This window comes from Rhipicephalus microplus, chromosome 3 (assembly GCF_043290135.1).
Source record: "Rhipicephalus microplus isolate Deutch F79 chromosome 3, USDA_Rmic, whole genome shotgun sequence".
NCBI lineage: Eukaryota > Metazoa > Arthropoda > Arachnida > Ixodida > Ixodidae > Rhipicephalus > Rhipicephalus microplus.
The window spans coordinates 263,057,897-263,081,865 of record NC_134702.1 but is presented as its reverse complement, the minus strand read 5'-3'; the positions used below and the strand labels follow the sequence as shown (position 1 = coordinate 263,081,865).

Genomic DNA, 23,969 nt, shown 5'->3' with positions numbered 1-23,969 from the left:
TCCTTTAACACCCATAAATGGTTGATTTAAAAAAAGCACCCCTTTGTTTGGGCGCTTGCCTTGATAGCACCCTAAAATAAGCTCCAAGGGAGATTTCATGTCTGAGAAGGGTGTAAGTGAAGATTGATCAGATAGAATATGCAGCAAAAGAACAACACAAAATTATAATATTTGGAATTTTTGATCCCAAAAACTACGATATGATTATGAGGGTCGCCGTAGTGAAAAGCTAAAGAGATTTTGACAATTTGGTGATCTTTAACGGGCGCTGATATCGCACCGTGGACAGGCTTCAACCTTTTCGCCTCCATCTTATTGCGACTGCCAAGGCTGGCGTCGAACCCGCGACCTTCGAATTGGCGGCTGAGCAGCGTAGCTACTGCACGAATATGTGGACCTTGCTTGAAACTGCGGCCTAATTGACTTAGATTGTGTGGAGGTGCTCTCTGAATACAGCAGAATCTCAGCAGAAGCAAATCGTGTTTCATCTATAATGGCAATTAACGGCAATCCACGTTACGAAAGCTTTCCTTAGCATTGGTTAAAAGCTACATGTTCGCTATGGATTATATAGACGTGCATAATGTTCGCCCGAGTATGGGTGTGTGTGTGTGAGCCTGCGCATGTGTTCGTGTGTAAGCGCGATTGCGTGTACGCCCGTGCATGTGTGCGTGCGCGTGTATGTGTGAGTCCGTGCTTGTGATACGCGTGCCTGTGCACATGTGTACGCCCATGCATGCGTGCGTTTACGGTCGCATGTGTCTGTGGTCATGTGTGTATACGTGTATGTGTGTGCGCCTGTGAATAAGTATGCGTGTGTATCAGCCCGTTCGCCCTAGAATTTCGTGTCTGTGTGTGTGGGGGGCACTGCTTCTCAGTGTTTAAGGTCCCACATCTGTTCAGACTGGGAGTTTATATTAATAATAATGCCTTTTATTTCTTCAAATAAAGCAGTACATGTGACTAGGCCTGCCAAAGCCAATTGGTGGCTTAAGTGGCAGAGCCTGGCAGACAGCAAAACAAAAAGGACGCGTTACAAGATTGTATTTCATGGCCCAAGAGGGATGATAGGACAAAAAACAACGTGCATATGAGATTAGAAACAACAGGGCATATAAGCAATAGTTACAAGCATTATACAATAGTTACAGCAATTGAAAGTGAAAAGGTGAAAAGGAAAAAAGAAAGAATTAGAGCAAATGCTTCTAAGGCAAAGTAACACACTGGATAATTGTGCAGCATCATGCTTGCGAATGAGTGTATATGAAATAACACACGACATGCATTACAATTGTTGACAGATACGCCGGAGCCGTTTCTTTAATTTGTAATTTGTTTTTGTGCAAAAAATGCTGGGGGAAAGTACATTAAAATAGGTTGGGACATAATGGGCTCGTATTCTAGTTCCATACTTTGTTGAACACCGCGGCCTCCAGTAACGTACTTTGGGCGTTAAAGAACGAGAAGTAACATACGGAACCAGGAATTCTTTGGACAAGAAATATTTTAAAACAACCGTTTGAATTAACAGATCATTGAAGTTCGGCATAAACAACGTTTTGAAAAGGTCTCTCTCAGAATTCATGTTCAGGTCGTAAGATATAATTTTTAAAATTGAACGCAATATTCTGTTTATTTTATTGTGCCATCGGACAGCACAGTGTCCGTAAATGGTTATTAAGTAACGCAGTATACTGTAACCTTAACCGTGTGCTACCATTTTACGTACTGAAAACGGCATGTTGTATCTTATGTTATATAATAGACATGACACAGCGCGAAGTCTTTTGCAAACATAGGCGAGATGACTATTCCAGGAAAGGTTGCTGTCAATGTATAAGCCAAGGCATTTCACAACAGATGAATACTGTAATGGACTACAAGAGCAGGATGAACAGTCAGAACAATGCGAAATGAAGGGATAGTCAACGGTTACTTTCTTCAATGGATTATGAAGGCAGATTAGATAAGTTTTAGACACATTTATATTAATAACGTTATATCGAAACCAGTCCATGGTTTTAGTGGCAGCTGACTGAAGAAGAGTAATCGCCTCGTAAAAGTTGCTTGCAGTCGTCACGATCACCGTGTCGTCGGCGTATTGATATAGAGAAACCGGTATCGCGCTGTGAAGGTCATTCACAAAAATATTGATTAGCAGCAGACTAAGAATTGATCCCTGTAGAACGCCGGTTTTGATGATTTGGAACGCGCTGTGAGATTGCTCAACGGATACAAGTTGACGCCTGCCTTGGAGGAAATTTGCCAACAAAGACCAGAAAGCACCCCTAAACCCTAACTGAAAAAGTTTATCCAATAACAAGGTATGATGGACACTGTCGAAAGCCTTGCTGCAGTCAAGAAAGAGCGCACAGGCAACTTTGTTGTTATCGAACGCCTCGTTCAACTGATCAGAGAAGTCTTCCAATAGCGTCTGAGTGCTTTTCTCCTGTCGAAAACCATACTAGCAAGGCGATAAGATGTTGTGACTATCGAGAAAGCTTGTCATCGTTAACAACAAATGTTTTTCTAGTATTTGTGCTATAGAAGGCAGAATTGATATCGGACGATAATTTTCAACTTTATTGCGCGCACCGCATTTGTGTAGAGGTATAACTATTGATGTTTTCAAGTTTATGGGAATTTCTCCACTAAAAATAATGCGATTTATTAGTGCTAGCAAAATTTCATGGGTGTATTCAAATGTACGGTGCAAGTCAGTTATAGAAACCCTATCAATGCCAGCAGATTTTTTACACTTCAAACTGAAATTGATAGATATGGAAGGTGGCTTAAGGAATGGCGGTGGTCAACGCACTGTACATGGACTATTCAGTACATGGAAAACAGCTGCACAATCTCGTACCTCATCATTGCTTACGAACTTGTTGTGGCAGCTGATTAGGTACGCTGAGGCTCTTCTACACTCGAAAACGTGGGTTATGACCAATTCACACGGAAAGCTGTGACTGCGCTTATGCACAACCATGGTTTATATGAACAACATTTAACAAGAACGTGCCTTGCTTTGCTACAGGTGCTTAGATAGCTCATAAGGCAACCATATGGAATTATGTGCTGATCATGTGGTCAGCAAGAAGTTTGGTATAACAACCTCGGTACGTTTCGTGGTGCGTGACAAGCCTTCTAAACATCTGCGATGGTGGAATAATTTATTCCAGCCTTGACTACGCATTCAGTGTTTGCGGCACTATATGCGTAATTGCCAGACACGGACAATACGAAAAGAAATTACTCTGAAAAAAGATGTAGCCATGCTCTCCCGCTAATCCAACCGAGGACGAAATAATTATTGTTTCTGGCCGTTCCAGGGTGCACTTTGTTTTGCGCAAGTTTCGCTTCACTATTTTTCACCGACTGCAGTCACATTCCGTGAAAACACTCAAAGAACGCAAGGCTGGTAAATTACCTGCCCCGCTGTGTGGATGGGTGGAAGGAGAGTTGCCATGTACAAGGAGTCATTCTTGAAGGGCGATTCGCTTGCCTTCCGTGTGGAACCGCCGCCAGCCGTATGCGCCTTAGCGCTTGCCTTTCGGCGCCCTCTTGGCGGGTTTCCGGCTCACCCCGCTCACCCCGGCCAGCGTTGCCCCGCCAACGGCCGTGTAGCTAAGCGAACAGTTGAGTTGGCAGCTGCGGCGCTGCCGCCAGTGCCTCCTCCTCCTCTCTCTGTCTCATCCGTCTTTCAAATGCGTTGCGTTGGTCTGGGGCATTGGTCGCTGTGTGAGTTCCAGCGATCAGGCGCATCTTCAATGTTGGTCATGCATGACGCCGTGTTCGAAGTGACGCTCGAATTAAGGAATATTCATGGAGCTGAGGACACAGACAACGTGGGCCTGTTAACGGTGAGTGTACTGTTTTCGTAGGTAGTAATCACACAGCTCTAGCTGGGCGCCTGCAGCAGCTCTGTTGAAGTAGGCTGCCAGCCTACTTCGCAGCCTACAAGAGCATGCATTCGCGAGCCTGTTGCAGATGCCCTATTAATCGTGTCACTTAACGAGTTGACACTGCTATGCGAGGTGTTATGTAAGTGCCTGCATCACTCATACAATGAGTGATGTGATCACTTAACAAGGGCGTGATTAGCTGCTGATCGCACATTGTCTCTGCACTGCTGAAAGTGCTTGATATTGTTTCAAGATGTGCTTTAGGCTACATCGTAATAACATTTCTATCAATACTCAAATGTGCAACGTGCTTCTGTAGGTGTAAGCGTAAAAAAAGAAAGGAAAAGGAAAATTTATGTAGAGAGGGGCACTGTACAAAATGGCACTTTTTGCTTAAAGACGGTATATTTTGAGGTGCTAATGGGCCGCGATGCTCCCAGCACGTGCGCGTCGGTCTTTTAAAATATTTAGAACACGTGTCGCCAGCAACAGGGAAAGATCAAGTAGACTTCCAAAGGCGCTTTGTTGTGACTATGGCCGTGCGTTGTTTCCCCTCGTTTCTGTTTGCCGTTTTCGTGCTTTGCTTACATCTGCGATAACGTTCGGCGTTATACCAGAACCGAGAGAGTATACGTGACTGTGGGAGCTATGTGCGGTAGCTCAAGCATTAGCCATGGCTGATGCAATATAGACTGCGTCTGCGCGCGTTGGTGTCGTTCGAGCCCTCGTACTTACTTGATTGTGTTTAACTATTTAGGCACGGGTTCGGTCTGTAAATCCCAAGGTCAATAACCGCTAATAGCGTGCTCCTGATTGCCATCAGAGGATGTGCTTGGTTGTCGAAATATGCCAGACGCCTTTTCTGAAGCAAGCTTTGAAAAATGTTTTTTAAAAAGAATGCTTTCATACGTGCTGGGCAGTGCCTATCTCAGGCCCCCAACTCTTTAAAAACTGGACGAGCTATCACATTTTTTATTAGAACAATCGATTCAGATGACTGAATTATAGATGACAATTTTCTCTGCTAGATTAGGTGCACAAAATACAGGTTCGCAGCTCTACGTCTAGAAAACAGGCAAATAGGAAGCACACCGTCCAATTTGGATTAGATGCCATGGACGGAGTTCCTTGTGAGGGTAGAAAGAACGAACAAATTGTTCACTTTTGATGCCCTTATAGACGCTGTTAGAATTTCACTGATTGCTGAATTGTCTCAATTCCTCAAATTGTCAAAGGCGTGATTAAAGTCAGTAAATTTTTAAATTTTTTTGCAGACCTCTTCGCTGTTGCCACGCCAAAGATCATTTGTTCTCATGTGAAAGAGACACCAGAGATGCTTTCACTGTTTGTACATGAAGAGGCAAGTTTCTTGTGCGTTTTGATTAATGCTACATGTTCTGAATGATGTACTTTAAAAATTGTTTTTCACACTGGCTCATTGCCCTATAAGGAATTTGATTCTTAGGGGAGTTCAGGCTTTTGTACGGGCCATTTTTGGGCTTCACCTTGGTTCGCGAATTTTCTGTAGGCTGGAAAACTATATTGTCTGTATCATGCAAAATTATTCGAATGTATGAGTTGTATGCTTCAAGTTCAATGTAATATCAATTACATGCCATTTCAACGAATACACACTCCACATTATTCATATATGGTGCTACCAGAACAGCAGAAACATCATTTTATGAAAAATAATATTTGCTCTTATTACAGGACGAGAGGGTGCCGCTGACGCCCTGCCTAGTGTACCCCGGCCCCAGCCTACAACAAGCCTAGTTCCTGAACCTCAACGTGGATGACCGAAAAATCTTCCGTGTCAGTAATGACAAAGAAGGAGTGACAGCACTGATGAGTTAACTTTTTATTTTCAACATTGCCTACGGCCGCAAGGCCTTTAACAACCACCGTGATAGAGCAACTTTTTCTCGGCGCGAGTTTGAAGTTTACCAACGAAGTTGTTCAGGTAGTACGACGCTGAAAATTTTAGTGTAGAAATGCCTGAACAACTTTTTCTAGTGTGATCATGGCAGATGAATAATTAATATTTGTGTAAGTTATTTTGCCTAATTATATCTGGACCATTCCATGCCAAACGTCCCAGCCACTTTGGCAACCATCTGAAATGTATTGGAAAAAAATATATGCTGACCTAATGTGTTGAAAACAGTCAACTGCTAGAATATTTCAGCGATAAAAAAGTTTTGTTTATGTTGCTGCCTTCTGAACTTTCTGGCATAATGCCGTCTGGGTGTTGTTTGTAGAAAATTTCATTTTAAAAGTACCGCTAATTTTTTCCAAACCAAATTTGGTCTACATGGTAAGTAAACGTGCTTGTGCAAGGTATTCGAAGTTCAATATTATTGGTGCATTTGTTTACCACATTCGCTTCCAAGAATCAAGTCAAAATGTGTTATGTTTGCGTTTTTATTGCAATATTGCACTTTGTGTGAATATAAGAGGAGTGAATACTTACTCTACAGAAAGTATATTTTGAATAAAAAATATCTTAAGACCTCTCAAGCTGCTGAAATATACGAGAAATTATCAGGAATTCTACAAAATTGTGATTTTTGTCCGTATTGAGATGAAATTCGCTCCATGTTGTGATACAATCAAAACTAATCAATAGACCTAAACTTAAAGAAAAAAAGCTTTTTTTATAATGAAAATCTTATCACACAAAGGACAGGAAAGAGCGCTGACTGTCAACTGAATTTTATTTAAGTTGCTACGAGCGCTTTTATACCGCGCACAAGAACGGGGCTCATCTGCAACAACACATGTGTGACCATGACTACATAATCTTAAACGAGAAAAGAATACTCTCTTTCGGAAAAGATAAGTGAAGGTGTACTGATGCATTCATCCTTGGCCTTCCTGATGAAAAGTTCTAAAATCTTTCATTTTTGCTCCTTGCTTTTTTTCAAAAACCGTGTTTTATGAAATATAGGACTGCATTTACATTCTTTACAGTGTCCGGCCATGAGACTACCATAGCCTTTCTTAACATTTAAAGCATGCTGCCTTGCTCGATCATCGAAGCATTGCCCAGCTTGTCCTATGTTTACTTTTCCACGTGTTAGCGGTATCTCATACACATTAGATTGGCATTCGGTAAACCTATTCTAGTGATGAATGATGCAAGATTGACTCATTAGATTGGCATTCGGTAAACCTATTCTAGTGACGAATGGTGCAAGATTGACTAATTCTGTTGCTGTGTGTACATGCACTTTTGAAAGCTTGCAAGGGGTGGAAAACAATGATGATATCGACTGGCTCTTTTCCTAAAATTGTGAGACACCTTATGTACGTAGTACCATGTCACATGCAAAGGTCTTTGGTCATTCTGTTTTTCTTTTGGTCCTGTTTTCTTTAACTTTACTTTCTACAGGAGGGTTTCGCAAACGAGTGTGATGATGCTGTTGGGGTATTGGCTGGTGCTATTAGCCCAGGAGTGCGAAGAATGTTCTGCCTTTGGATAGTGGCCATTCAAAATCAGTAAAAAGAGGATTTTACACCTCATGTATTCAGGCCACCCTTCAAAAGTCATGTTAGCACCAAAGTGAGGTCAGCCTTAAAAACCTGATTAAAAGACTAAAAGATGCTGGATATCCCAACAGAATCACCAGACCTGTTTGCGAAACCCTTTTGCTGAAAGTAAAGTTAAATAAAACAGGAGCTACAAAAAGAAAACAGAATGACCAAAACCTTTGCATGCCATACCACATAAGGTGTCTCACAATGAAAAACCAGCAGATATGATATTAAGTTGTTTTCTGCCCCTTGTAAGCTTTCTGAAGTGTGTTTAAAAAACAGCAACAGGAATAGTCAATCTTGCACCATTCGTCACGAGAATAGGTTTACCTATTGCCAATCGAAAGTTTGCAGAAGTATTTTTTATCAGAATGGCCAAGGATCAGTGCATCACTACACCTTCCATTATCCTTTCCGAGAATGAGTATTCTTTTTCAGTTAAGACTATTTTGTAGTGGCCACACATGTGTCGTCGCGCATGAGCACTGTTCTTGTACTCCGTACAAAAGCGGTCATAGCACGTTCAATAAAATTCAGTTGATGGTCGGCGCTCTTTTCTGTCCTTTTTTTCTCTTCCTGAAGTTGTTGCCGTGTGACTAGAACACAACCACGATGAACGAGCTCGCCCAAATAAACTCTTGTTACTTAACACATAGACCGAGTTTCGTATAGAAAAAGGAGTGGTGCTTTTAAAATAAAGTTTTTCGCATACAACACCTAGACGACATTCCAGGAAGTTCAAAAGGGAGCCACGTGACCAAATAATTTCCTCTCCTAAATATTCTATAAGCTCACTATTTTCGATGAAGAACGAGTTTTTCGAATACGTTCGAGATGGTTGCCAATATAGCTGGGACATTTGGCATGAATTGACCCAGCTGTGTCATTAGCCATAATTATACATTACTTCTTTTGTTTTTGTGTGTCCTGACTCAGTTTCGTGTTAGTTTTTAGCGTATTCTGTTTCTGATCATTGAACTAGTTTTTTAAGTACTCGCTAAAGTTATATGTGCGAAAATTCGTATATGCATGCATGTACATAATTTATCATAACCAATTGTTTTACATCCAGGAATAGAAAGCTTAAACCACTGTGATCGTATACATTTAAAAACACTATCGGTATATATTTTCCTGTGCATCACTTCTTGGGAACGAATGTGTACATCAAGGCGTATATAGTTAAATAATGGTGATTGTATACATTTAGAAAAAATATAAGTATAGATTTGCCTGTATTTCATTCCTATTACCCCTTTGTGTACATGAAGGAGTAATAAACTGAAACCAGGGGGATTGTAGATACTAGAAAGAATGATAGGGATATATTTGCGTGTATTTCGTTTGTAGTCTCTATGTACGTGAAGCAGGATACTAAACTGAAACGAGTGTAATTGTGCGTTTCAAATAGTTGTCATTAAAGTGAAACGGAAAAAATATAATAAACATTTGAGGTGTTGCGTCTGTGGTGTACGTATACGCGAACATGTTACACGTCTGGTGACAAAGTTGTGTGGCAGAAAAAAAGTTTACAGCGATGGCACCAGCAACTAAATAAGTTTTATTTGCCTATTAAATGAATGCAATATGCAATGGTAGCAAGACTTAGTTTTCTCTAACGTGCATTATGCATATACTGTGAAGTATATATACGTCCGGCAGAAGTTTATAAATGATTGTACGTGTTTATAGTTTTGCCCACACGCAATGAATGGAGCTCCGCAGGGGGCGCACCATTGGGTATCAGGACCACTTTCTTCAAGTAGTGTGTAATCAGTGCATGCAGATATCTATTAGTGCAGTCTAAAAGAATACTGGCACCCCTGCCATGGGCACTCAACACCCTTGTGCACCCTTCTCGTACCCTCCTCAGTGGGCGTTAAAAAGTTAAGGACATTGAAGGCACCCTTCTTTAAGGGTGTTTTTGTAACACCCTATAGCTTTTTACATGTGCACCCTATTCTAAGGGTGCACGGAAAAGCACCCTTTTTGGAAGGTGCTGAAATAACACCCGTAGGGTGTCGCCCATGGGACAGGCCCATTTAGACTTTTTTGGGTGTAAGAATTGTTACTGTGTACTTTCATGCTGCTTTTTTGCTGTGAAGTATACATAATACTCATTTTTGATGTGCATCGTAACGCATAGTTCAAAACACTTTTTAATGAATATGCGTAGGTGGTGCTACCTCGTGCCTTTGAACGACAAAAAGTCTGTGGTGCTATGCAGGATGGTTCGAGCTTTTCGAGTAGACGAGTTTGCTCCAAGCTCGCTTTGCGGTGGCCATGGCAAGAAGACAGTGGGGAGCACGTGAGAACAGCGTTGATAAAACAGCTACAAGAATGCGCATGATATAGGAAACGTATGTGCAACATTTGCAGTGGTTATCAAAGAAACAACGCATGCGAACCCGTCAGCGCCGCCACTAAGCCAACATTTTGACGGTGCAGCGACGCCAGCGTGATTGTCGCGCTTTTTGCCAATTCAACAAGCACCTCCCACAGGCGTGCTCGTAGGTTCTCTCGTTCCACCAGCAGCATAAAAATTTCCCCAATCGAAGGCAGCAAGGTTGCACACGCAGCACGCCCGTGCTGCTCGTTTCGCTTCTATCAAGTATCGCAGAAAAATATAAGGACACTAGGTCACAAAAGGCGCTCGCATCATGGCGGCAACGCGCCTGTGATTAGATATGTCGTGAGCGTAAGGAAATCGCAGCCGCGTGGCGATATCACTTTTACTACAATATCTAGAAATATACTGCCTAGTGTGCTGAGCGCGTGCATTCCTTACGAGCGAGGCTGGCCGCGAATGTGATGACTGCACTCAGATGCCACAAGCGGCGTTGCGTGTTGAGAGGGTGCACGAACGTGCGAAATTCCTCTCGCCCTGTTGCTGCCGGAGCTTCGCCACGTTTAAAATCAGTGTGTGACAGGTGCAATCTGATTTACTGTGAAGTTCGACGGTGCCATATGTACAGTGCAACACCCTGAGATGGTAAAAGCTAAGCGGTAATCCAAAGAAAGGACGTGTATTGTGCCGCTGTGTGAAAGAAGTTATCGGTCGAACCAGGAAAAGGTGTCTTGTTCCCCGCACTAACGGATTCAGCACGGTTTCCTGACTGAAAAAGTAGGATCAAGAGGGCAGACAGAAGGCTGAATCGGAAGGCTGTCGTGTGAGAAAAGCATTCTGAGAGTTCTGAAAAGATAGTTCGGTGGAGACCGAACTATCTTTTCGGATTAGGGTGAACGGTGTCGGGAATGAAATCGCCGTTTAGGCAAAATTTCAAATATTAGTATTTATCTAAAAATTGAAAATACCCTTTTGAATTTTATTCACACAGTTTTCCGGACTCCCTTTCCAACAACGTTTTGAGTATCGTATGCGGCGAGTGTCACATTGTTCATTGGCATGTTATCATTCTTTGTTTTCGCTGGAATCCTAATGGAATGCAGGCTAAGAGTTAAAGGTTTTAGGGTCTTCGGTGATAATTCTTGTTCTCAAGAGCAAAGCACACTTTAAAAAATAACTCTGGCGGTTATACTGTCAATGGATTTTAGATTAATTTCTTTGGATACTGCAACCACTTTGAGCATCTACATCTATCTATCTATCTATCTATCTATCTATCTATCTATCTATCTATCTATCTATCTATCTATCTATCTATCTATCTATCTATCTGTCCATCCGTCTGTCCGTCCGTCCGCCTGTCCATCTGTGTGCCTGTCCGTCCGCCAATGCGTCCGTCCGTCTGTCTGTCTGTCCGTCCGTCCATGTGTCTATCCGTGCGTTCATCCGTCCGTCCGTCTGTCTGTCCATCCTTCTGTCTGTCTGTCCATCTATCCGTCCATCTGTCTGTCTGTCCGTCTGTCCGTCCAGCTATCTGTTCATTCGCCTGTCGGTCTGTCCATCCGTCCGTCCGTCCGTCTGTCTATACGCCCATCCGGCCGTCCGTCTGTGTGTTTATCTATCTATCTATCTATCTATCTATCTATCTATCTATCTATCTATCTATCTATCTATCTATCTATCTATCTATCTATCTATCTATCTATCTATCTATCTATCTAACGAATCGCCTACGTCTGGGTGCCTTCACGATCACCCTCTTAACTTAGGGTCTTCGAAATACTTTGCAAGAAGAGCCAAATGTTAGTGAAACGCCAATGCTGGTTCCAGTGTGGACTATCCGATTCCTTGCATACATTTAGCGCCACTTCATATTGTTTCACTCAATGAAAAATTACAACAATGTCACCTTGCATAGCATTGATTCCCAAGTTACGTGGGATCTGCGCTTTCTTTTTGCGGGCAGAAGTGGATGGCGAAATGTATGCCACGAAATGATCTTCAATTGGTATTGCAAAGTGCCAGTACTATGAAAGCAATCAAGTACTTTTTATACAATAAAGCATTATGTAAAAGAACAATCCCAAAATGCAGGAAAATATTAGTTGGCCTCGCCCCTTCAGGCTTCGCAGCGCTTTCGGAGCGCAAGGATTGAACGATAATGCACCCACTCACAGAGCAGCGCACCATGCGGGCGCTGCCGGCAGTCATCAGCTGCGGGGCCATCTCCCAGCCCGTGCTCAGCACACTAGTCAGTATATTTCTAGACACTGCTTTTACTTCTGCGCGCGTGTGTGCATAGTCTGCGCGATAAAGGTGATAGATAAATAGTGGTGGTCGACGTGAGTACTATACTCCTCGGCAAGGGCAAACATGGTGGGCGTCTGTCAATCAAACTGATTGACGAGTGAACTCGCATACAAACTCGTTGATCCTGAGAAGGCCCGAGTTCAACTCGGGACTACAATGGTTCTGGTGTGACTGTCAAGCATTTGATGCGGTAAACGCTAAGCGACAGCTTCTTTGCATATAAAATAATTTGGTGAGCTTACAATAGTTGTGCTAGGCTAGAGCCATGGAGGAGCTTGTGATAACGTAGCTTCCTGCAGCCTTTTAAATTGGTCATCTACTCATGTGCGTTATCCGCTCCGAAGTGAAGACCACAACAGCTCTGTCCTAATTTTAGGGGCAAAGCTCCTTATAGCGGCACCCGTTTGTCCCTCGTAGTCGTAGTCGTAGTGTGTAACAGGTGTTACATTTTCACCTCCGAGGTGGTGCCGGTGGAAGATTTCTCCTGTGCGTTGTTGAACAAAAAATATCGCAGCGCGCGCGTTAACTAAAAGCCGAATTCTTCTGTCTCTCATTCCCCATTAGCAGCCATTGGCATGTTTCAGTAGGAAACGTTAGTAGAAGTAGAAGTGTTGAAAGCCGACTTTTGCTTGCTCTCAATCCCAGTAGCAGCCATTGTTTACCTCCAAGGTAGTGCCTGGTGAGATTTCTCCTGTGCGTGAATAAACAACAAAAGTTTTCGTTCAAAACACCGTTAATCGATGAAATAAACCAACGAAAGACGCCAGATGTTTTCTAAAAGCAAAACGAAAAGACGCCAGATGTTTCTAAAGCAAAACAAAAAGAAGATGCCAGCTGCCTAACGAAACACGCCAGGTGTTTTCTAAAGCAATGGTTTTATAATCAAAACCATATTGGTACAGGTTGGTAGTTGCCAATACTCATTGCCGTCTGTGTGTGCTCGTATGGATAAGGATGCCGAAAGGCAGGTGCGCAGCGTAGCGGCCGCGCACTCGCAGACAGGACCCTGAAGTGAGAGCACGCGAGGCAGAAGCGCGCCGGAAAGCTGCGCGACGTCACCGCCAAGATCCTGCTGTACGGGAACAAGAAGCCACATCAGCAAGGCAGCGTCGGCAAGATCCCGCCGTACGTGAACAAGAAGCTGCAGCGGCACGTCAGCGTCGGCAAGATCCTTACGTACGTGAACGAGAGGCCACATCAGCAAGGCATCGTCGGCAAGCTCCTCCTGTACGAGAACAAGAAGCCACATCAGCAAGGCAGCGTCGGCAAGATCCCGCCGTACGTGAACAAGAAGCTGCAGCGGCACGTCAGCGTCGGCAAGATCCTTACGTACGTGAACGAGAGGCCACATCAGCAAGGCATCGTCGGCAAGCTCCTCCTGTACGAGAACAAGAAGCCACATCAGCAAGGCAGCGTCGGCAAGATCCCGCCGTATGTGAACAAGAAGCTGCAGCGGCACGTCAGCGTCGGCAAGATCCTTCCGTACGCGAACGAGAGGCCACATCAGCAAGGCAGCCTCGGCAAGATCCTGCTGTACGGGAAGAAGAAGCCACATCAGCAAGGCAGCGTCGGCAAGATCCTGCTGTACGGGAAGAAGAAGCCACACCAACAAGTCAGCGTCGGCAAAATCCCGCCGTACGTGAACCAAAAGCTGCAGCGGCACGTCAGCGTCGACAAGATCCTTCCGTACGGGAATGAGAGGCTGAGGCAGCACGTCAACGTCGCGAAGCAGACCTTGAAAACGTTCGACAATAGGAAGCGGCGAGAAAGCGCGCATATCGCCAGGCGAATTAACAGAAGAAATTTTCGTGATATTACTTCCAGGAGCTTCGACCACTCTCATCATCATTCACCTCGTGGATCTGTCGTCAATTTTTCATTGAACTAATTTACTGAGACTTACTGACCATTACACTGCAATTAAAAGGCAAATATATCAAGCGCAATTAGCTAGGCCGTAATCAGTATGAAGCAATTGAACGTAATGTTAATTATCAGGATAATAATTGTCATCATATTAGTAAAGACTAATAAGCGTAGTTTCACTTTGCGTCCTCATTATTTAGCATACCTAATTTACCTCGTTATTTAGCATTGTTAGCTCATCAGCTAGCAAGTTTAGTCAGCCCGGTTCTAGTTTTGCGTGAAATCATTAGCAGTCTTCTCAAGATGTGGCGTAATTACATCAGCCTTACCATGACTTCGTGGAATTCGCTTGGCCATAGCATGTCCTTACCTAACTATCCAAGTACGCCGTTCAGACAAAAATCACAGCCTAGTCACGGAGTGAATAATGATAAGTGGGGCGAAGCTTTGAAGGGTTTTATCAGTAAACCGTGAATCGTTTGTTTGTCTGTCCGTTCATTGAGTCATCGAACTAGGTAGTCACGTAACACAAGCTGAAAGGAACAGACCTACGGCTTTAGGAGCTTTGCTCCTAATGGCTACTTATACCCCTGTCCCACGTGGCAACGTAAGTGCACTTTGAGCGAGTACACTCTGCAGCAAGTGTCATTTGCACGTTGTCACACGAGAAAGTTTAAAGTCACTCGCTGCAAAATAAACTTGCCGGCAAGTGTGTTTGCGAACCTTCCTTTGCTGCGACGGCTGCGATGAAGTGTGCAGCCTCGGTACCAGTGGCGTGTACCGAAATACGCCGTTGCCTATTTTTAACACCATTGTTCTTGTTATAAAGAATACTAATATATAATAAATGAAGTCATAAATTACAACAAAAAACCTCGCTACTCTGACTAGCGTGCTGTTTGCAGCAACGTCCACTTGGGGGATGCAGCAGCACGTGTTGCGCAATGGCTGCGTCCGTCATGTTGCTTACTTACAGGCACACTTGCACATTTGTAGCTAAGTTTGCTCTAGTCATTCAAGGTGGCGTGTCCCACAGGTGCTGCTTCCACGAAGACAACGTGGTCCGACTATAAGACACAGGCACCAAAGTAACAAATATAGGTTGTGCTACATATCCGCCGATTGCCACTGCCATCATTTCCAAGGTACACTTCGCTTTCACGCGTAGCAGCGAACTCCCAAAAGGAAACTTTGTGAGCGTAAGTACACTGGCTCAAAGTACACCTAAGTTACCACGTGTGACAGGGGTAATTCCAGCCGCCCGTGCCTGACTGCTGGCGGGCGATGACAACAAAGACGACGCGCATCGGCCGAGCAGTGCGCTACAGGCTGACCACGATAAATAGGAGCTTAACCGCGTGCAGGCGATTTCCTAGCGAAAGCGATAAGCGGCCGCGACAAACTTGCTCTGTCCCACCATCGCTTCGTGACGGCTGCAAGTGCATGTCGGCGACAAAGTGTCATTGTTGCTTTAAATGTAACTATCGCGTGCATGCGGCGTGCATACTCATATATTCCGAATAGCAGTTATGAAGTACAGTAAAACTAACATCCGGGTCCTGCAAAGCACTCAAGGCCAACCTCTTCGCACGTGCTTAGAATTACTTAAGTGTGCTATCATGGTCGCATCAATAGTCATTGCTACAACCAACCTGATTACGACACACAACACTGTCGACACACTCCGGACGCACATTCGCCATATATCGAGACTGCCTAACCACCACCTTGGTAGCCTGTCACTAGAAAGACCGAAGGCAGAGTTCTTCAGAGTCGTTGCGGCTACCCAGCATACCATCTCCTGGAGGTTCTCACCCGCAATGACACCGCTCTGCCCGGAGTGGTGCGTGAAAAAACCCCCTGTACACGTAAAGTGCCGAGGATATACGAAAAGGCTAGCCTGTCATCCGCAGCCCTTAAGCAAAAATTTTATTGAACCTTTTGTGTATATCGTATGCAAACCTACTCATATTTATACAGACGGTTCAGTGTCGGGAAATTCGACGAGCGCCTTTGTGATTCCATCTTGCTCAATCACCGTCAAGTGCAAGACTTCACGCGCCGCAACATCTACGGGCTCCAAGCTCGCTGCCCCTCTAGCCGGATATAGAATTGTTATGCGAGAATCTCCTAGTAAGTGGGCTATCTTCTGTGACGGCAAGGCGGCCCTTCAATGTGTGCAAAGTCCACAACGCGAGAACTACCGTCAGATGGTGTCTCAAATCAATAAAAGTTAACCTAACAAAGGACATGACATAAGATTTCAATAGCTGCCAGGTCACTGTGAAATTCGTGATAACCACCTCGCCGATAACGCTGCCCGATGTGCCTAGGAGGGAGCGCCCGCACTGCTTATAGACGCCAGACTCTGCACAGGTGGCGCCGCAAAAAACGCTGCCATCGGCACCCCCATCGACGCACCAGTCATAAACGGGTAGTGTGAAGCAAGCTGTCCGCAAGCAAACATGCATAGGCCCTCCTCGTTCGTTGGCCTTGAGGTGTGGTTTCCTGAAAATGAAGGACCTGGCAAGCTTCTTACTTCAATCCAGCCTCGCTTCGAGAAAGTAGAAAGCTCATCAAAAGAAATTGTGGGTCCAATGAGAAAAATGTTTCAGTTATTTCGGCGTACTGCAGTTGGCCCTTCGAGTGCAAGTGAGCATCGCATGACATCGAGTTAAAGGCAAGCACTTCAGCATTCTTTCTGTAACGCCTAAATGTGGTAAACTTCGCCATACACATGATGCCAAAGCGATGAAGTGCGCACACGAGCAATCTATTTTACGATCAGTGCTACGAAGCTCACTTTATTCGATTAGACTTGGTGGTTTTCATCACTGCAGTTGCATTCTCCCTCGACGTCTCACTTCCTGTGCGTTGAACTGTTTCATTACGCATGCTAGAATGTTCTGTTGACGGTTGTCAGTGGTTTGTACATACTGCAAACGGAGATACACGCGCGTCCACTTTCTCGTTGTACAACGAAATGCAATACCGTGGCCTCCGAGAGAGCTCGGGCAATCGCGCAGACTAACGGCAAGAAAAAAAAACTTATTGTGGTACGAAAATTTTCCGAGTTATCTGTATGACGTTCATGTTCGTAATTCGTAAATAAAGCCAGAACTTAGAGCCTTGAAAGCCCGCAGACGTAATGATGTGGAGCTTGAGGTTCTCGGAGGTCGCGGCGTGTGCGTTGTTTATCCTACACGTCATCTGTCTACTGCTGCACGGTGCGCACCACGGTAAGAGGTTCTGTTAGGCTTCATAATCAAAGTTACTATGGTTCCCCTTGATATAGAAGCTACTCAAAACAATAACAAGAGACCTAGCTACATTATCACACTTGCTCACGCGAAGGGCTGTAGACAACGCGAGTGATTCGCTTACCCAGCACAACAGCCCATGTCCAGGGCTCTTGCCCTTCTGCTTCGCGAAAGCTGCGGAAAACAGTAAAACAAAGCTTTAACGTCCATAGCAATTCACAACGCAACTGTTGCGTCGGCTGGGGTCCTTTTCTCGTAGAGCGCAGAGCTGTTGGGTGTGCTTTTGCTTTCGCCGTCGTTCTGACGAGTGAACCAGCAAGCACTTCACGGTGCTTCGGTGACGTGTTTTACTAGTGGGAATAAATTTGTAGATCCCTTTCCAAGTGATCAATGCGCAAATACACCTAATATTTAGCTCAATCGCTGTTTCTTACGCGGTGGTACCACCTAGTTGCACCGCAAACTGTGCAAGACAGTCGGGCTTTGCGCTACTCAGAACTGCGTCGACAGGTGACGCTGCGTGTCCACAAAACTCCAGAGTCGGACGTCTATACCCCTTTCAAGGGTTGACGCCACACGAACACTTCACAACATCACGCGTAATGCCACACTTATGCATTGTAATCTTTCACTAAACTCCACTCGGCACCAACAGAACCTCGCTTCATTAATTTATTACAGCTGCCATTAAAGACTTTGTGACTAGACGCTGCAATGCTGTGTCAGCTGTGGGTCGGCGTCGCCTTAACCAATGTATTCTGTTATCGCATAAGTGTGGCTGACTTCCGCAACTGTGATAACAGCCTTTGCTTGGGAACTCTCGAACATGCTCTGTGCCGTTGTCCAGACTGAAGAGGATCACCGGATTCTCCAGTGTGCCTTAGGAAAACTGCATGATCGACCCTTTACTCTGGAGAAGATCTTGGGTTTCTGGCCTTCAAGTACTTCAGCCCGGAAAGTTACACGAGCCCTTCTACAATATTTGAGAGCAACATCACTGTGGGACCGCCTGTGAAACCTGAACTGTGTGTGCGGTGTGTGTGTGTTATGATCAATGTGTATGTCCTCCTCCTCTCACTCTCTCATTTCCCTCATTCCCCTGTGCTGCCGTGTAGGTAGCGCAGAAGACTTAGTCTAGTTAACCTCCCTACATTTCTGATAATAATTCTCTTTTTCTCTTGAAAGTTGGTCGATGCCCACATGTCAAAGATATTACTGTCTTGTGTAGCATAAGGAAGTCACAAAAGCATTTCACGACCGTCTTTTTTTTATTTTGCGATCTTCGGTTTGACCACGACAAACTGCCTAGACGTATACGCTACGAAGGCTACGATGCACTTCGCACGACGATTCACATTGTAGGAAGTGACCAAATTGTAACAAGCTACCATGAAGACACCAAAAAGGCATTCGATAACCAAATTTAAGACAAAATTTAAGACTTGCTAATCTCACTCTCCGCGTGAGATTAGCAAGTAAAAGAAGTTGCCAATACCTTGCATTTCTTGACGCACGGGTAGATAACTAGCATCGAAATCAAATTACAGCGGAAGCGAGGACGAGGGACACAGCCATGTTGCCAGGGGTCACACTGCTGACTTCATGACGACAAGCGATCTTTGCTACTTTCCCAGAAACGCATGGCGCGACAAGCGGCGGTGACAAATAGGCCTTCGCGGCAGGAAACCTTGTCGCTCGTCGCTGTTGTTTGTCGCTGTTGCGAGGAAATCGCGTGAATGTGATTAGGGCTTAACGTTTGGCCTCGGGTTTTGCTGTGGTCACGATGTTGTAAGACGCTCGGCCGGTAGTGATCTCAAATGCCACCATGCTCATTATTCTAAAACAAGCTCAAAGCAGGCTTTAGAGAATCAAAATATAATTGTACACTCTACGCCTCTGGAAAATATTATTACGAAAAGTTTTTTTTCACATTTTTATTCCTTGGGTGCACTTATGCCCTCAGTGGAACAATAAACTATTGAAAGAAGATGGCTCTGGTTTGATAACGCCACCCAATTTAGTCGACCATCCTTGACGCGATGAATGATTCATTCGTAACTAATGCACAGCGTGCTGGGCGATGAATTTGACTTTTTCTTACTGTTGGCTTGTTCATAACGATGCGTCGTCAGAGCTCGGTAATATCCCAAGTTTTGCAAAACTAGGACTAAACTTGGTCGATGCTGCATAGCGCGCCAGAACAAAATCTCTTAGCTGTCCCGAGAACGATCTTCTTTTTACAGCGAATGTTGTTATGAGATCACAACATTCGTGGCGTGCGCGCTGTAGTTGTCCACCGCCGTTGTCTGTAACGACTATCTAACAACATAAGAAGAAACCCAGTAAATAAAATACACCAATGGCACAATGGGATTCGAGCCCGGGTCTCTTGTGGGCCAGCCCAGTATTCCACACTAGTGAATTTTTCTTGTACATGCAATTTATTAAAAATGTGGTTTACGCATATAGATAGCGTACAAAGAGTTGCAAGGACCATGACTCAAGTGACCTTATGTATGCGTGGGCCACGCCAGTGCTTGGAACTCTTTTCCAAACTGACCTTAGGCAGGTGTTATGATATAAAAGTTCGGGCAGCAGGCTTATTGGGTCGTACGAGAGACGCTGGCTATGACAGCAAGGAATCGAAAGCAAATTGCACGGCACACGAACATATTGCTACGATACTGTGGGGACGCGTGGTAGAAGAGGAGAACCATGTTGACACGAGGGGTGATCTGCCAGATCCCTGGACTCTCACATTTATTATCTTTTGTAAATAAAGCCATCTCACCGTAACAAGATTGTTGGAAGGTGCGGGGTACATCGGAGCGATCCCAGGCGAACGATCACGGAAGCGCTACCTCAAGAACTACGCCGAAGCCACCGACTGGCCGGTCTACCACCACTCTCTACGGATCCGATTGCTGATGACGACACTACGCACTCTTCGTCTGGCGCCACGTGGCCCCGACACACGGTACCACGAAGCTTCTCTGGGGTAGGTCGGGGAAGATGTCGACAATTGGCTGAAACACTTCAACTGTGTGAGTAAATACGGTTGTTGAGATGCGGCCTCCAGGTTGTCCAAAGTCGGATGGTTCCTTCAAGGGACGGCGTTAGTGTGGTTTGAAAACCACGAAGAAACAATAACGACCTGGGAAGTGTTTGAGAAAGAAACATCGAGCTGTTTCAGTAACCCATTGCTGAAGAAGTGCGCTGAACAAACTTTGATGCAGCGTGCTCAAGTCCGCGGTGAAACATGCATAACTTATGCATGTTTCACCATGCATAAGTTATGCATGGTGAAACATGCATAACTTATGTTGAAGAGATTCTGAAATTGCGAAAGTCTGTAGACCCACGCATGAAAGAAGCTGACAAAGTTGGGCATCTCCTCAAAGGGGTTTCTGAGGATGTCTACAATTTCCTCATCGGCTAGGATACCTTGACGTCTGTAGCAGACGTAATCCAGCACTGCCACACGTTTGAGACACAGAAGGCTATCCCAAAGTCAGTAGATTTGCCAACGTCGTCACCGTTGGAAGTGTCGACGTCCCTCCAACATCATTCTGTGATCAGACAAATCGAGCGCGGAGAACTTGGACGACGTGATGCTGTCAACCCGCCGAGGGAACATGCTAGCGGCACCTCCCCGCCATACAACGCAATGTGTGCTGCCGTTGATGCCATGCTATATGATGTGCCTCAATCAAGAGTACGAGAGCCTCCAACCGACAACCTACATCATCGCCGTGGTTTCCAGAACGCCTCCCGCCAACCACCTACAATAGTGTCTTCGTGGAAACGTATATGGGTACATGTCGCCTCGTGGAAGGTTTGGCGACGTGCGTGAGTCCCCTGTGTGCTATAACTGCGGTTTCCATGTACATGTGGCTCGATTCTGTGGTCAGAGACGTTGACCCCAGCAGCGCTACTGCGAGGAACAATCAGCTTCTTCTCGACAAAACAGCTGGCGCGGTGTTATGCGCTCGATGCGGGACGCGTACGTTGGGGATGGCTTCCAGCAAACCGCCCACAGTGATGTATGTGGGACGCGATTTCCACCGGAATTTCCGAAACGACTCGCCTTCGTCCGTGGAAAGCTTGACGCCCCCTGCAGCACGCAAGTTCTGTTCACGATCTCCTGGCCGACGCGTCACCTCCCCGCCTCTGGGAAACTAGGTGGTGCGGCCATAAAGGTGAGGTCGCCGAACATTTTTCACTCCCTCCACCTATGCCTTCACCCGTTTTTATGACGCAAAGAAGGTCCTAATTAATGGAATTCCTACAATGACTTTTATACATACTGGAGCAGCCGTTTCAGTGATGAGTCTTGACTTCAAATTGCGGCTAGTAAATAAAGTGATGTTTCGCTGGGACAGTTATGCATCATTTTATGCAGTGAGCGAAGCGACGCTGTGCCCGTTTGGTGTGTGTTGTCAGTGTCAATTTGGGCGACAAGGTGTTCGAGGCTGAATTCACTGCCCTGACCAGCTGCACCCATGACATCATCTTGGGTATCGATTTTCTACGCGAATGCGGTGCTACTGTAGATTGCGGTGCTGGCGAGATTATGCTATTGGCAATTACTGACGATCCGAAGCGCTGTCAAGGATCTATCACCGTCATTGAGGATGTTGTTTTGCCACCCAACTCGATGAAGAACGTTCGCGTTGACGCCTCTGCCGCGGACGCTGGCACGTTTGATGTTCTTGTGGAGTCCATTTCTCTCAATTACGCCAAGAAAAATGTACTTGTTACACATTGTATTCTTTCAATTAGTCATAGGCGATCAGCCTTATAGGTGTTTAACTATTCAAATGAACCTGTCATGCTACCCTGCGGATTGCGACTCGCCCTCTTCAAACAAAATGCGAACAGTTTTATTGCATCTTTAAGCGGTGCGAGCGTAGACTCTATTCGTGCAACGCACTATACAGAAGCCAACTCTCTGGGTATAGTAAACAAGTTGCCATCATCAGAAAAGCGTGAAGCTTTGGTCAAAGTCCTTGCGAAGCGTGCTACTATATTTGACTTTGCGTACAATGAACAGCAAATAAGTGTACCCGAGTCAGGTACTCGCCACGGGATTAACACAGGATCCGCTCACCCTATCCGGCAGAAATCCTACTGTGTCTCATGTGCGGAGCACATGAGACACTGGTGCTCTGCTCAACAGGTAAAAGATATGATAAAAAAGAGGGTCACCCAAGAGTCGTGTAGCCTTTGGGCTGCCCCTGTGATTCTTGTCTGAAAGAAGGATGGTACAAGGCGATTCTGCATGGATTGCAGACGGCTCAACTCTGTTACTAAAAAGGATGTCTACCCGCTTCCCAGGATTGATGACGTCATCGATTGTTTACATTCGGCATCGCTTTTCTCCTCCGTGGATTTGAGATCTGGTTATTGGCAATTGTTCATGAACTCGAATTACAAAGAGAAAGCAGCCTTAATTTCCCCAGATGGTCTACTTATTATTCAGTGTATTGCCTTTCCACCTATGAAACGCTCCTGCCACGTTTGAGTGCTTCATGGGCTCTATATTACGTGGACTAAAGTGGGAAGTTTGTTTTTGCTACCTGAATGACATTAACAGTTTTGACCATACATTCGATGAGCACAACCATTGTCTAGACATTGTTCTCACCTGTCTTGAAATAGCTGAGCTCACCTTTAACTCTAAATAGTGTCACTTCGGTAGCCGCGAGATTATCATTCTCGGTCACCTGTTGGACAATCATGGTGCTCAACCCAACCCCCAGAATGTCGCTGCAGAGAGCAGCATCAAACAACCTCAGTCTGTACGAGAGTTTCAAAGCTTTTGGGCCTATGCGCGTACTTCTGTCGCTACGTTCCCAAGTTCGTCGACCTCGCTTACTTTTTGACGTCGCTACTCAACAAGAACGCACCTTTTCGGTGGTCAGTTGTATGTGAGTCGTCTTTTTCGCAACTCAAGTTTGTTCTTACGTCAGGGCCTGTGCTTCGCCACTGTGACCCATCTGCTGCCACAGAAGTTCATATCGGCGCCAGTGGTGTAGGTATCGGTGGCGTCCAACGCCATGAAGCTGCTGAACACGTCGTTGCCTATGCCAGTCAATGTTTAAGTAAAGCAGAGCGAAACTATACTGCCACAGAGCAGGAATGTCTCGTGGTCATATTCGCCGTGCACAAGTTTCGCCCTTGTATCTATGGACGCCGATTCTCGATTATCACGGACCACCATTTTTTATGTTGGCTCACTGGACTACGGGACCCATCTGGTCGTCTTGCTCGTTGGGCGTTACGATTGCAAGAACACGTTCTTGAAGTCTGTTACAAGAGCGGTCGAAGTCATGTCGATGCCGGTTGCCTTTCACGGCTTCCCCTTCCGACAACCGATTGTGACGCTGACAATTTTGATGAATATTTGGCAGTAGTGGATACTCCGTTTTCTGACCAAACAACTTTTCGAGCAGAGCAACGCAGTGACATCAGTCTCGCTTCTTTCTTTATTTCCGGAAAAAACGGTCAACGAGGTTTCGTCATAAAGGATAGAGTTCTTTACAAAAAGAATTATTCCGGCATAGGCCCTCACCTACTTCCAGTTGTGCCTACAAGTTTGCGACAACACGTACTTCGATCCATGCACGACGACCCAACATCTGGCCATACGAGTTTTTATAGGACATTTTATCTCACGCAAGAACGCTTCTTCTAGGCAAAGATGCGTAAAAGTGTGATAGCATACGTTGCGAGCTGTTAGCA

At 45.2% G+C, this 23,969-nt stretch overlaps 1 protein-coding gene across 6 annotated transcripts in view; it reads left to right on the top strand.

Annotated features, from left to right (window-relative positions):
- The window catches only part of LOC119168408 (uncharacterized), a 626,194-nt gene that overhangs the window by 382,416 nt on the left and 219,809 nt on the right, over positions 1 to 23,969 (top strand). Inside the window, exon 8 of one of the 6 annotated variants that reach the window (XM_037419828.2) lies at positions 5,619 to 6,541. The exons of 4 other annotated variants lie outside the window; for them this stretch is intronic. The gene's annotated coding sequence lies outside the window, so the exon portion shown is untranslated. Of the gene's footprint in view, positions 1 to 5,179; positions 5,267 to 5,618; positions 6,542 to 23,969 lie in introns of those variants that run through there. One more of the 6 variants, XM_075890975.1, reaches the window with a different exon arrangement.